The sequence below is a fragment of the Arachis ipaensis genome, chromosome B9 (genome assembly GCF_059453495.1).
Source record: "Arachis ipaensis isolate K30076 ecotype BB chromosome B9, ASM5945349v1, whole genome shotgun sequence".
NCBI lineage: Eukaryota > Viridiplantae > Streptophyta > Magnoliopsida > Fabales > Fabaceae > Arachis > Arachis ipaensis.
The window spans coordinates 26,780,733-26,793,749 of NC_142444.1; the positions used below are offsets into that span (position 1 = coordinate 26,780,733).

The window sequence follows — 13,017 nt, forward strand, 5'->3', positions numbered from 1 at the left end:
TCAGTTTCTCACTCTTCAATATCCTTCCATATCAATATCACTCTCTCCACATATTTGTACTCATTTCAAAACCTAGCACAAGAGAGAGAATTATCTACCTCAATTTGTCTAGTCATCCCGGGATATAGTACCCGTCACACTTCATAATCATCATCTTGTCCAAATCTTCACTCACGTATATATCATATAACTCATAGGGAATCCTCAACCTCCCCAATCCGTCATCATTTCCCAATTATCAATAACTTAAACCCATCGTTCATTTCACTCATCATCATTATCATCCTCATCATACTTACTCGTAATCAATCTCCATCATCTCTCATTATCACAACCCTTCTCATCTTACTTAATCATAGGCAATTCATCATCATCTCTCCTTATCAAAATCATTCTCATCATTCGCAAACAAATCAATCATCATTGCTATCTCTCATTATCATACTCTTCCTAATCAATACTAAAGCCTCATTTCTAACTTTTTTACTCTCTATTTCACCAGATCTAGACTCATAACAGAACTTGCAGAAGTTTGAAAAGCTAGAAAAATGGTTGAAAGTTTCAAAAATACAATTTCAGCAAAACTAGGGGTCAGGCGTACGCATGCCTCGTCCGCGTACGCATGAGTGTCAAAGCTGGCATTGTCGCATACAAGGACTATAGTCACGTACGCGCGAGTGTAAAATTTTCCAAAGTCACGTACGCAGTCCTCGTCCGCATACACATGTTTATTAGTTTTTAGAAAGATGCTATGGTGTAGAAATTCAGTTTTTCACCTCAAACTTTGAAATCTCATAACTTATTCTACAAAATTCATTTTTCAACCATTCTTGAACCATTGGAAAGTTCGTTGAATAAACTTTTATAAAAATCTATTTTTATTAAATTTTCAACTCCAAAAACTGAGTTTGTGCTCATTGAAGTTGGCTAAAAATCTATTTTTACCAAAAATTCTGCACTTTCAATTTTATACCAATTCTCAATCCCCTTGAAATTGACACCCAAAACCACTATCTTTATTTCCATACAATTCTCAAATCATATCATATCTAATCCACACAACACCATATCATCCATTAATTATCATTCTCGACAATTTTCCAATTCAAACACGCCTCAAACATTTAACACTAATTTCCAAACATTACTCATTCTATATTCATTGTCACCATCATAATCATAATTACACCATTCACAATCACATCAATTCACTTATTTTATTTTATCAAAACTTACCCGAACTTACCTTGCATGGCCTCTGGCCCAAGACTGACGACCTTCGTCCCAACATTCATCAATTCATAAATTTATAAATTTTAATTTAATGACCTCATAACATCAATCACATCTCAATGCATCAAACAATTCAAAGGATCAACTAAATAACCAACCACCATATAAAAGTCAAATCCAATAATTCATTACTTACGATAATTTAATTCCATCCATTCATACATTTCAATCCTATTCTGAGGAGCATCTAGCGTAGGACTTCATATCACATTACGTGGTACTTAAATAAAACTTAAACCGTACCTTAATGACGTCAAAACCAAAATCTCAAACTTGAAGTCCACCAAGTCTAAGTTCCAAATTCACCTCCGCCAAGCTCAAACACTACCAATGCTCAATTCAATGCCTCAAGCACTCAATCTACACTAATTTGACATAACATACACAATACTCAAACTCTAGGGTTTCATAAAACCTCACAAACAAATGGGAGAAGTGGATCTTACCTTTACCCATTGAAATTGGTGATGATATCTAGTTAGAACTCAAGCTAGAGCTCCCCTTAAACACAAGAATCACTAAATTCCATGAACACACAAGCCAAAAATGTGATTTTTACACCAAAATCAAAACTAGAGATTGGTGAGGGAGTGTGATGAGTGGATAATTTATACGCTTTTTGGCATTATTTTTAGTATGTTTTTAGTAGGATCTAGTTACTTTTAGGGATGTTTTTATTAGTTTTTATGTTAAATTCACATTTCTGAACTTTACTATGAGTTTGTGTGTTTTTCTGTGATTTCAGGTATTTTCTGGCTGAAATTGAGGGACTTGAGCAAAAATCAGATTCAGAGGTTGAAGAAGGACTGCTGATGCTGTTGGATTCTGACCTCCCTACACTCAAAGTGGATTTTCTGGAGCTACAGAACTCAAAATGGCGTGATTCCAATTGTGTTGGAAAGTAGACATCCAGAGCTTTCCAGCAATATATAATAGTCCATACTTTGGCCGAGTTTAGACGACGCAAAAGGGCATTGAACGCCAGTTCTACGCTGCAGTCTGGAGTTAAACGCCAGAAACACGTCACGAACCAGAGTTGAACGCCAAAAATATGTTACAACTTGGCGTTCAACTCCAGAAGAAGCCTCTGCACGTGTAAACTTCAAGCTCAGCCCAAGCACACACTAAGTGGGCCCCGAAAGTGGATTTATGCATCAATTACTTATTTCTGTAAACCCTAGTAACTAGTTTAGTATAAATAGAACTTTTTACTAGTCTTTTAGAAATCTTATGATTTTAGATGATCTTTGGATTATCGTTTGATCTATTGATCACGTTTGGGGGCTGGCCATTCGGCCATGCCTGAACCTTTCACTTATGTATTTTCAACGGTAGAGTTTCTGCACTCCATAGATTAAGGTGTGGAGCTCTGTTGTTCCTCATGATTTAATGTAAAGTACTATTGTTTTTCCATTCAATTCAACTTATTCCGCTTCTAAGATATTCATTCGTTCCCAAGAACATGATGAATGTGATGATTATGTGACGCTCATCATCATTCTCACTTATGAACACGTGCCTGACAAACACTTCCGTTCTACATGCAAACAAGCTAGAATGAATATCTCTTGGATATCTAATACAGGGAACCGAGTCCGAGTTATTAGTGTCTTCGTGGTATAAGTTAGAACCCATGGATGGCCATTCCTGAGATCTGGAAAGTCTAAACCTTGTCTATGGTATTCCGAGTAGGATTTGGGAAGGGATGGCTGTGACGAACTTCAAACTCGCGAGTGCTGGGCGTAGTGACAGACGCAAAAGGAGGGTGAATCCTATTCTAGTATGATCGAGAACCTCCAGATGATTAGCCATGCCGTGACAGAGCATTTGGACCATTTTCACAAGAGAGGATGGGATGTAGCCATTGACAACGGTGATACCCTTACAGAAAGCTTGCTATGGAAAGGGGTAAGACTAATTGGATGAAGACAGCGGAAAAGCAGAGAGTCAGAGGAACGAAAGCATCTCTATACGCTTATCTGAAATTCTCACCAATGATATACATAAGTATTTATATCTTTATTTTCTATTTATTTATTATTATTATTTGAAAACTCCATAACCATTTGATATCCGCCTGACTGAGATATACAAGATGACCATAGCTTGCTTCATACCAATAATCTCCGTGGGATCGACCCTTACTCACGTAAGGTTTTATTACTTGGACGACCCAGTGCACTTGCTGGTTAGTTGTGCGAATTTGTGAAGTTATGTTTGGACCATGGTATTGTGCACCAGTTATTGGCGTCATTGCCAGGGAGAGAGCGAACAACAAATTTTACAACCTCAGAGTAACAATTTCGCATACCAAGTTTTTGGCGCCGTTGCCAGAGATTGTTCGAGTTTGGACAACTGACGGTTCATCTTGTTGCTTAGATTAGGTGATTTTCTTTTTTTTTTAATTTTCAAAAAAAAAATATTTCAAAAATGTTTCAAAAATTTCTCATCTGTTTTCGAAAATTATTTCAGAAATTTTAAGAATGAATTCTAGAGTTTCATGAAGCATGTTGAAGCCTGGCTGGCTGTAAAGCCATGTCTAAATTCTTTTGGACTGAGGCTTCCAAACCATCAGCATAGAGGCAAGTTAATTTGATGACTTAGCTGATGAATGTCTGATTTACATGCTGAAGCTTGGCTGGCCATTAGCCATGTCTAGTGTTTTGGACCGGAGCTTTCATTGAAAGCTTGGCTGGCTAGTGAGCCATGTCTAATTCCTGGATTGAGACTTTAGACTAAGAGTGCAAGATTCCTGGAATTCATATTAAAAATTTTAGAATCCTTATTTTTCTTTTTCAAATTAATTTTCGAAAAATACCAAAAAAATTAGAAAATCATAAAAATAAAAAAAAATATTTCATATTTCTTGTTTGAGTCTTGAGTCAATTTTAAGTTTGGTGTCAATTGCATGTTTTAAAGTTTGCATACAATTTTCGAAAAATTCATGCATTCATAGTGTTCTTCATGATCTTCATGTTGTTCTTAGTAAGTCTTCTTGTTTGATCTTGATGTTTTCTTGTTTTGTGTCTTTTCTTGTTTTTCATGTGCATTTTTACATTCATAGTGTCTGAACATGAAAAATTTCTAAGTTTGGTGTCTTGCATGTTTTCTTTGCATATAAAATTTTCAAAAATAAGTTCTTGATGTTCATCATGATCTTCAAAGTGTTCTTGGTGTTCATCTTGAATTCATAGCATTCTTGCATGCATTCATTGTTTTGATCCAAAATTTTCATGCATTGCATCATTTTCATGTTTTTCTCTTTCATCATTAAAAATTCAAAAATAAAAAAAATATCTTTTCCTTTTTCACTCATAAATTTCGAAAATTTGAGTTGACTTTTTCAAAACTTTTTAAAACTTAGTTGTTTCTTATGAGTCAAATCAAATTTTCAATTTAAAAATCTTATCTTTTTCAAATCTTTTTAAAAAAAATCATATCTTTTCCATTTTTTATTATTTCTTTTCGGAAATTTCAAAAATCTTTTTCAAAATATTTTCAAAATCTTTTTCTTAATTTTATCATATTTTCAAAAATATCATCAACAATTAATGTTTTGATTCAAAAATTTCAAGTTTGTTACTTGCTTATTAAGAAAGATTCAAACTTTAAGTTCTAGAATCATATCTTGTGATTTCTTGGGAACCAAGTCATTAATTGTGATTTTAAAAATAAAATCTTTTTCAAAACTAATTCTAATCATATCTTTTTTTTTAAAATCGGATCTTTTTCAAAAATTTGATTTTCAAATACCTTTTCTAACTTCTTATCTTCTTATCTTTTCAAAATTGATTTTCAAATCTTTTTCAACTAACTAATTGACTTTTTGTTTGTTTCTCATCTTTTTCAAAACTACCTAACTAACTCTCTTTCTCTAATTTTCGAAAATCTCTTCCCTCTTTTTCAAAAATTCTTTTTAATTAACTAATTGTTTCAATTTTTAATTTTAATTTGCTTTCATTCCTAATTTTCGAAAATCACTAACCCCTTTTCAAAATTTTATTTTCGAAAATCCTCTTTCTCTCTCATCTCCTTCTATTTATTTATTCATCTACTAACACTTCATCTCACCCAAATTCGAACCCCCTCTTCCATCTGTGTTCGAATTTTCTCTTCTTCCCTTCTTTACATTACATTCTTTTCTTCTTCTACTCACACAGGGGAACCTCTATACCTGGGTAAAAAGGATCCCTATTATTATTATTTTTCTATTCCCTCTTTTTCATATGAGCAGGAGCAAGGACAAGAACATTCTTGTTGAAGCAGACCCTGAACCTGAAAGGACTCTGAAGAGAAAACTAAGAGAAGCTAAAATACAATAATCCAGAGATAACCTTACAGAAATTTTCGAACAGGAAGAGGAAATGGCAGCCGAAAATAATAATAATGCAAGGAGGATGCTTGGTGACTTTACTGCACCTAATTCCAATTTACATGGAAGAAGCATCTCCATCCCTACCATTGGAGCAAACAATTTTGAGCTGAAACCTCAATTAGTTTCTCTGATGCAACAAAACTGCAAGTTTCATGGACTTCCATCTGAAGATCATTTTCAGTTCTTAACTGAATTCTTGTAGATCTGTGATACTGTTAAGACTAATGGAGTAGATCCTGAAGTCTACACGCTCATGCTTTTCCCGTTTGCTGTAAGAGACAGAGCTAGAATATGGTTGGATTCTCAACCTAAAGATAGCCTGAACTCTTGGGATAAGCTGGTCACGGCTTTCTTAGCCAAGTTCTTTCCTCCTCAAAAGCTTAGTAAGCTTAGAGTGGATGTTCAAACCTTCAGACAGAAAGAAGGTGAATCCCTCTATGAAGCTTGGGAGAGATACAAGCAACTGACCAAAAAGTATCCTTCTGACATGCTTTCAGAATGGACCATATTGGATATATTCTATGATGGTCTGTCTGAATTAGCTAAGATGTCATTGGATACTTCTGCAGGTGGATCTATTCACCTAAAGAAAACGCCTGCAGAAGCTCAAGAACTCATTGACATGGTTGCTAATAACCAGTTTATGTACACTTCTGAGAGGAATCCTGTGAGTAATGGGACGCCTCAGAAGAAGGGAGTTCTTGAAATTGATACTTTGAATGCCATATTGGCTCAGAATAAAATATTGACTCAGCAAGTCAATATGATTTCTCAGAGTCTGAATGGAATGCAAGCTGCATCCAACAATACTCAAGAGGCATCTTCTGAAGAAGAAGCTTATGATCCTGAAAACCCTGCAATAGCAGTGGTGAATTACATGGGTGAACCATATGGAAACACCTATAATCCTTCATGGAGAAATCACCCAAATCTCTCATGGAAGGATCAACAAAAGCCTCAACAAGGCTTTAATAATGGTGGAAGAAGCAGGTTTAGCAATAGCAAGCCTTTTCCATCATCCACTCAGCAACAGACAGAGAACTCTGAACAAAATACCTCTAATTTAGCAAACTTAGTCTCTGATCTATCTAAGGCCACTCTGAGTTTCATGAATGAAACAAGGTCCTCCATTAGAAATTTGGAGGTACAAGTGGGCCAGCTGAGTAAAAAGATCACTGAAACCCCTCCTAATGCTCTCCCAAGCAATACAGAAAAAAATCCAAAAGGAGAGTGCAAGGCCATTGATATAACCATCATGGCCGAATCCAAGAAGGAAGGGGAGGACGTGAATCCCAAAGAGGAAGACCTCCTGGGACGTCCAGTGATCAATAAGGAGTTTCCCTCTGAGGAACCAAAGGACTCTGAGGCTCATCTAGAGACCATAGAGATTCCATTGAACCTCCTTACGCCCTTCATGAGCTCTGATGAGTATTCTTCTTCTGAAGAGAATGAGGATGTTACTGAAGAGCAAGTTGCCAAGTTCCTTGGTGCAATCATGAAGCTGAATGCCAATTTATTTGGTAAAGAGATTTGGGGAGATGAACCTCCCCTGTTCACCAATGAACTAAATGCATTGGATCAACTGAGATTGCCTCAGAAGAAACAGGATCCTGGAAAGTTCCTAATACCTTGTACCATAGGCACCATGACCTTTGAGAAGGCTCTATGTGATCTTGGGTCAGGAATAAACCTCATGCCACTCTCTGTAATGGAGAAACTGGGAATCTTTGAGGTACAAGCTGCTAAAATCTCATTAGAGATGGCAGACAATTCCAGAAAACAGGCTTATGGACAAGTAGAGGACATATTAGTAAAGGTTGAAGGCCTTTACATCCCTGCTGATTTCATAATCCTAGATACTGGGAAGGATGAGGATGAATCCATCATCCTTGGAAGACCATTCCTAGCCACAGCAAGAGCTGTGATTGATGTTAACAGAGGTGAACTAGTCCTTCAATTGAATGAGGACTCCCTTGAGTTTAAAACTCAAGGACATCCTTCTGTAAACATGGAAAAGAGGCACAGTAAGCTTCTCTCAAAACAGAGTCAACCAGAGCCCCCACAGTTAAACTCTAAGTTTGGTGTTGGGAGGCCACAACCAAACTCTAAGTTTGGTGTTGAACTCCCATATCCAAACTCTAAGTTTGGTGTTGGTAAGTCTCAACAATACTCTGAACATCTGTGAGGCTTCATGAGAGCCCACTGTCAAGCTATTGACATTAAAGAAGCGCTTGTTGGGAGGCAACCCAATTTTTATTTATCTAATTTTAATTTATTTTTATTGTTATTTCATGTTTTATTAGGTTCATGATCATGTGGAGTCACAAAATAAATATAAAAATTGAAAACGGAATCAAAAATAGCAGAAGAAAAATCACACCCTGGAGGAGGATCTTACTGGCGTTTAAACGCCAGTAAGGAGCATCTGGCTGGCGTTCAACGCCAGAACAGAGCATGGATCTGGCGTTGAACGCCAGAAACAAGCAGCATACTGGCGTTCAGACGCCAGAAATGCACACTAAGGAAGAGCTGGCGCTGAACGCCAGAAACAAGCATCTAGCTGGCGTTCAACGCCAGAAATATGCTGCATCTGGGCGCTGAACGCCCAGAACAAGCATCAATTCGGCGTTTAAATGCCATAATTACATGCAAAGGCATTTTACATGCCTAATTGGTGCAGGGATGCAACTCCTTGACACCTCAGGATCTGTGGATCCCACAGGATCAACTCAGCATCTGTGGACTCCACAGGATCCCCACCTACCACCACTCACTCTCTTCCCTCTTCTCAATGTTCATCCTCTCTTCCCAATAAACACTCTTCCCCAAAACTCTTCACCAATCACCTCAATCTTTCTTCCCTATCACCACTTCACCACTCACATCCATCCACTCTTCCCCATAAACCTACCTCATAAACTCCACCTACCTTCAAAATTCAAAATTAATTTTCCACCCAAACCCACCCTATATGGCCGAAACTAACCCCCCTCCCATCCCTATATAAAGCCCTCCATTCTTCCTCATTTTCACACAACACAACCCTCTTTTCCCCTTCTTGGCCGAATACACCTCTCCCTCCTCTCCTCCATATTTTCTTCTTCTTCTTCATCTATTCTTTCTTCTCTTGCTCGAGGGCGAGCAATATTCTAAGTTTGGTGTGGTAAAAGCATAAGCTTTTTGTTTTTCCATTACCATTGATGGCACCCAAGACCGGAGAATCCTCTAGAAAAGGGAAAGGGAAGACAAAAGCTTCCACCTCCGAGTCATGGGAGATGGAAAGATTTATCTCTAAAGCTCATCAAGACCACTTCTATGATGTTGTGGCCAAGAAGAAGGTGATCCCCGAGGTCCCTTTCAAGCTCAAGAGAAATGAGTATCCAGAGATCCGACATGAAATCCAAAGAAGAGGTTAGAAAGTTCTAACAAACCCCATCCAACAAGTCGGCATCCTAATGGTTCAAGAGTTCTATGCCAATGCATGGATCACTAAGAACTATGATCAAAGTAAGAACCCAAACCCAAAGAATTATCTCACCATGGTTCGGGGGAAATACTTAGATTTTAGTCCGGAAAATATGAGGTTGGCGTTTGACTTGCCTATGATGCAAGGAGATGCACGCCCCTACACTAGAAGGGTCAATTTTGATCAAAGGTTGGACGAAGTCCTCACGAACATATGTGTGGAAGGAGCTCAATGGAAGATTGACTCAAAAGGCAAACCAGTTCAACTTAGAAGACTGGACCTCAAGCCTGTGGCTAGAGGATGGTTGGAGTTCATCCAACGCTCCATCATCCCCACTAGCAACCGATCTGAAGTTACTGTGGATTGGGCCATCATGATTCATAGCATCATGATTGGTGAGAAAGTAGAAGTTCATGAAGTCATCTCCCTTGAACTCTACAAAATAGCCGAAAAGTCCTCCCCCTTGGCAAGGCTAGCTTTCCCTCATCTTATTTGCCATCTATGTTACTCAGCTGGAGCTTTCATAGAAGGAGACATTCCCATTGAGGAAGAGAAACCCATCACTAAGAAAAGGATGGAGCAAACGAGAGAGCCCACTCATGGAGCTCAAGAAACGCATGAGGAAGCTCACCATCAAGAAATCCCTAAGATACCTCAAGGGATGCACTTTCCTCCACAGAATTTTTGGGAGCAAATCAACACCTCTCTAGGAGAATTAAGTTCCAACATGGGACAATTAAGGGTGGAACATCAAGAGCACTCCATCATCCTTCATGAAATTAGAGAAGATCAAAAAGCAATGAGGGAGGAGCAACAAAGACAAGAAAGAGAGATAGAAGAGCTCAAGGACATCATTGGTTCCTCAAGGAGAAAACGCCACCATCACTAAGGTGGACTCATTCCTTGTTCTTACATTCTCTGTTTTTCGTTTTCTTTATGTTAAGTGCTTATCCATGTTTGTGTCTTATTACATGATCATTAGTATTTAGTAACTTTGTCTTAAAGTTATGAATGTCCTATGAATCCATCACCTCTCTTAAATGAAAAATGTTTTAATTCAAAAGAACAAGAAGTACATGAGTTTCGAATTTATCCTTGAACTTAGTTTAATTATATTGATGTGGTGACAATACTTTTTGTTTTCTGAATGAATGCTTGAACAGTACATATGTCTTTTGAAGTTGTTGTTCATGAATGTTAAATATGTTGGCTCTTGAAAGAATGATGACAAGGAGACATGTTATTTGATAATCTGAAAAATCATAAAAATGATTCTTGAAGCAAGAAAAAGTAGTGAATACAAAAGCTTGCAGAAAAAAAATTCAAAAAAAATAAAAAAAATATAGAAAAAGAAAAAGCAAGCAGAAAAAGCCAAAAGCTCTTAAAACCAAAAAGCAAGAGCAAAAAGCCAATAACCCTTAAAACCAAAAGGCAAGGGTAATAAAAAGGATCCCAAGGCTTTGAGCATCAGTGGATAGGAGGGCCTAAAGAAATAAAATCCTGGCCTAAGCGGCTAAACCAAGCTGTCCCTAACCATGTGCTTGTGGCGTGAAGGTGTCAAGTGAAAATTTGAGACTGAGCGGTTAAAGTCAAGGTCCAAAGCAAAAGAAGAGTGTGCTTAAGAACCCTGGACACCTCTAATTGGGGGCTTTAGCAAAGCTGAGTCACAATCTGAAAAAGTTCACCCAATTATGTGTCTGTGGCATTTATGTATCCGGTGGTAATACTAGAAAACAAAGTGCTTAGGGCCACGGCCAAGACTCATAAAGTAGCTGTGTTCAAGAATCAACATACTTAACTAGGAGAATCAATAACACTATCTGAACTCTGAGTTCCTATAGATGCCAATCATTCTGAACCTCAATGGATAAAGTGAGATGCCAAAACTATTCAAGAGGCAAAAAGCTACAAGTCCTGCTCATCTGATTGGAGCTATGTTTCATTGATAGTTTAGAATTTATAGTATATTATCTTCTTTTTATCCTATTTGATTTTCAGTTTCTTGGGGACAAGCAACAATTTAAGTTTGGTGTTGTGATGAGTGGATAATTTATACGCCTTTTGGCATTGTTTTTAGTATGTTTTTAGTAGGATCTAGTTACTTTTAGGGATATTTTTATTAGTTTTTATGTTAAATTCACATTTATGGACTTTACTATGAGTTTGTGTATTTTTCTGTGATTTCAGGTATTTTCTGGCTGAAATTGAGGAACTTGAGCAAAAATCAGATTCAAAGGTTGAAGAAGGACTGCTGATGCTGTTGGATTCTGACCTCCTTGCACTCAAAGTGGATTTTCTGGAGCTACAAAACTCAAAATGGCGCGCTTCTAATTGTGTTGGAAAGTAGACATTCAGGGCTTTCCAGCAATATATAATAGTTCATACTTTGGCCGAGTTTAGATGATGCAAAAGGGCGTTGAATGCCAGTTCTACGCTGCAGTCTGGAGTTAAACGCCAGAAACACGTCACGAACCAGAGTTGAACGCCAAAAACACGTTACAACTTGGCGTTCAACTCCAGAAGAAGCCTCTGCACGTGTAAATTTCAAGCTCAGCCCAAGCACACACCAAGTGGGCCCCGGAAGTGGATTTATGCATCAATTACTTATTTCTGTAAATCCTAGTAACTAGTTTAGTATAAATAGAACTTTTTACTAGTCTTTTAGAAATCTTATGATTTTAGATGATCTTTGGATTATCGTTTGATCTATTGATCACGTTTGGGGGCTGGCCATTCGGCCATGCCTGAACCTTTCACTTATGTATTTTCAACGGTAGAGTTTCTGCACTCCATAGATTAAGGTGTGGAGCTCTGCTGTTCCTCATGATTTAATGCAAAGTACTACTATTTTTCCATTCAATTCAACTTATTCCGCTTCTAAGATATCCATTCGTTCCCAAGAACATGATGAATGTGATGATTATGTGACACTCATCATCATTCTCACTTATGAACACGTGCCTGACAAACACTTCCGTTCTACATGCAAACAAGCTAGAATGAATATCTCTTGGATATCTAATACAGGGGACCGAGTCCGAGTTATTAGTGTCTTCGTGGTATAAGTTAGAACCCATGGATGGCCATTCCTGAGATCCGAAAAGTCTAAACATTGTCTGTGGTATTCCGAGTAGGATCCGGGAAGGGATGGCTGTGACGAACTTCAAACTCGCGAGTGCTGGGCGTAGTGACAGACGCAAAAGGAGATGAATCCTATTCCAGTATGATTGAGAACCTCCAGATGATTAGCCATGCCGTGACAGAGCATTTGGACCATTTTCACAAGAGAGGATGGGATGTAGCCATTGACAACGGTGATGCCCTTACAGAAAGCTTGCCATGGAAAGGGGTAAGACTGATTGGATGAAGACAGCGGGAAAGCAGAGAGTCAGAGGAACGAAAGCATCTCTATACGCTTATCTGAAATTCTCACCAATGATATACATAAGTATTTCTATCTTTATTTTCTATTTATTTATTATTATTATTCGAAAACTCCATAACCATTTGATATCCGCCTGACTGAGATATACAAGATGACCATAGCTTGCTTCATACCAACAATCTCCGTGGGATCGACCCTTACTCACGTAAGGTTTTATTACTTGGACGACCCAGTGCACTTGCTGGTTAGTTGTGCGAAGTTGTGAAGTTATGTTTGGACCATGGTATTGTGCACCAGTTATTGGCGCCATTGCCAGGGAGAGAACGAACAACAAATTTTACAACCTCAGAGTAACAATTTCGCATACCCGAGAGGCTTACCACATTTCTTAGAGAGAGTTGAAGAGCTCAACAAGAGTTTTGTGTAGCCGCAAACGGCTCGTTAATCGAAGTTTCAGAGAGAAAGTTATAGTGGATTGAAGATCAAATGGGATTAGGG

General features: G+C 37.9%; 1 non-coding gene across 1 annotated transcript; it reads right to left on the reverse strand.

The window, feature by feature from the left end:
• Window positions 1–6,053: 6,053 nt before the first annotated feature.
• LOC148544086 (small nucleolar RNA R71) lies at window positions 6,054–6,161 on the reverse strand. Its single transcript, XR_015901509.1, has one exon. It is a non-coding gene; the product is annotated as a small nucleolar RNA R71 (small nucleolar RNA).
• Window positions 6,162–13,017: the final 6,856 nt, after the last annotated feature.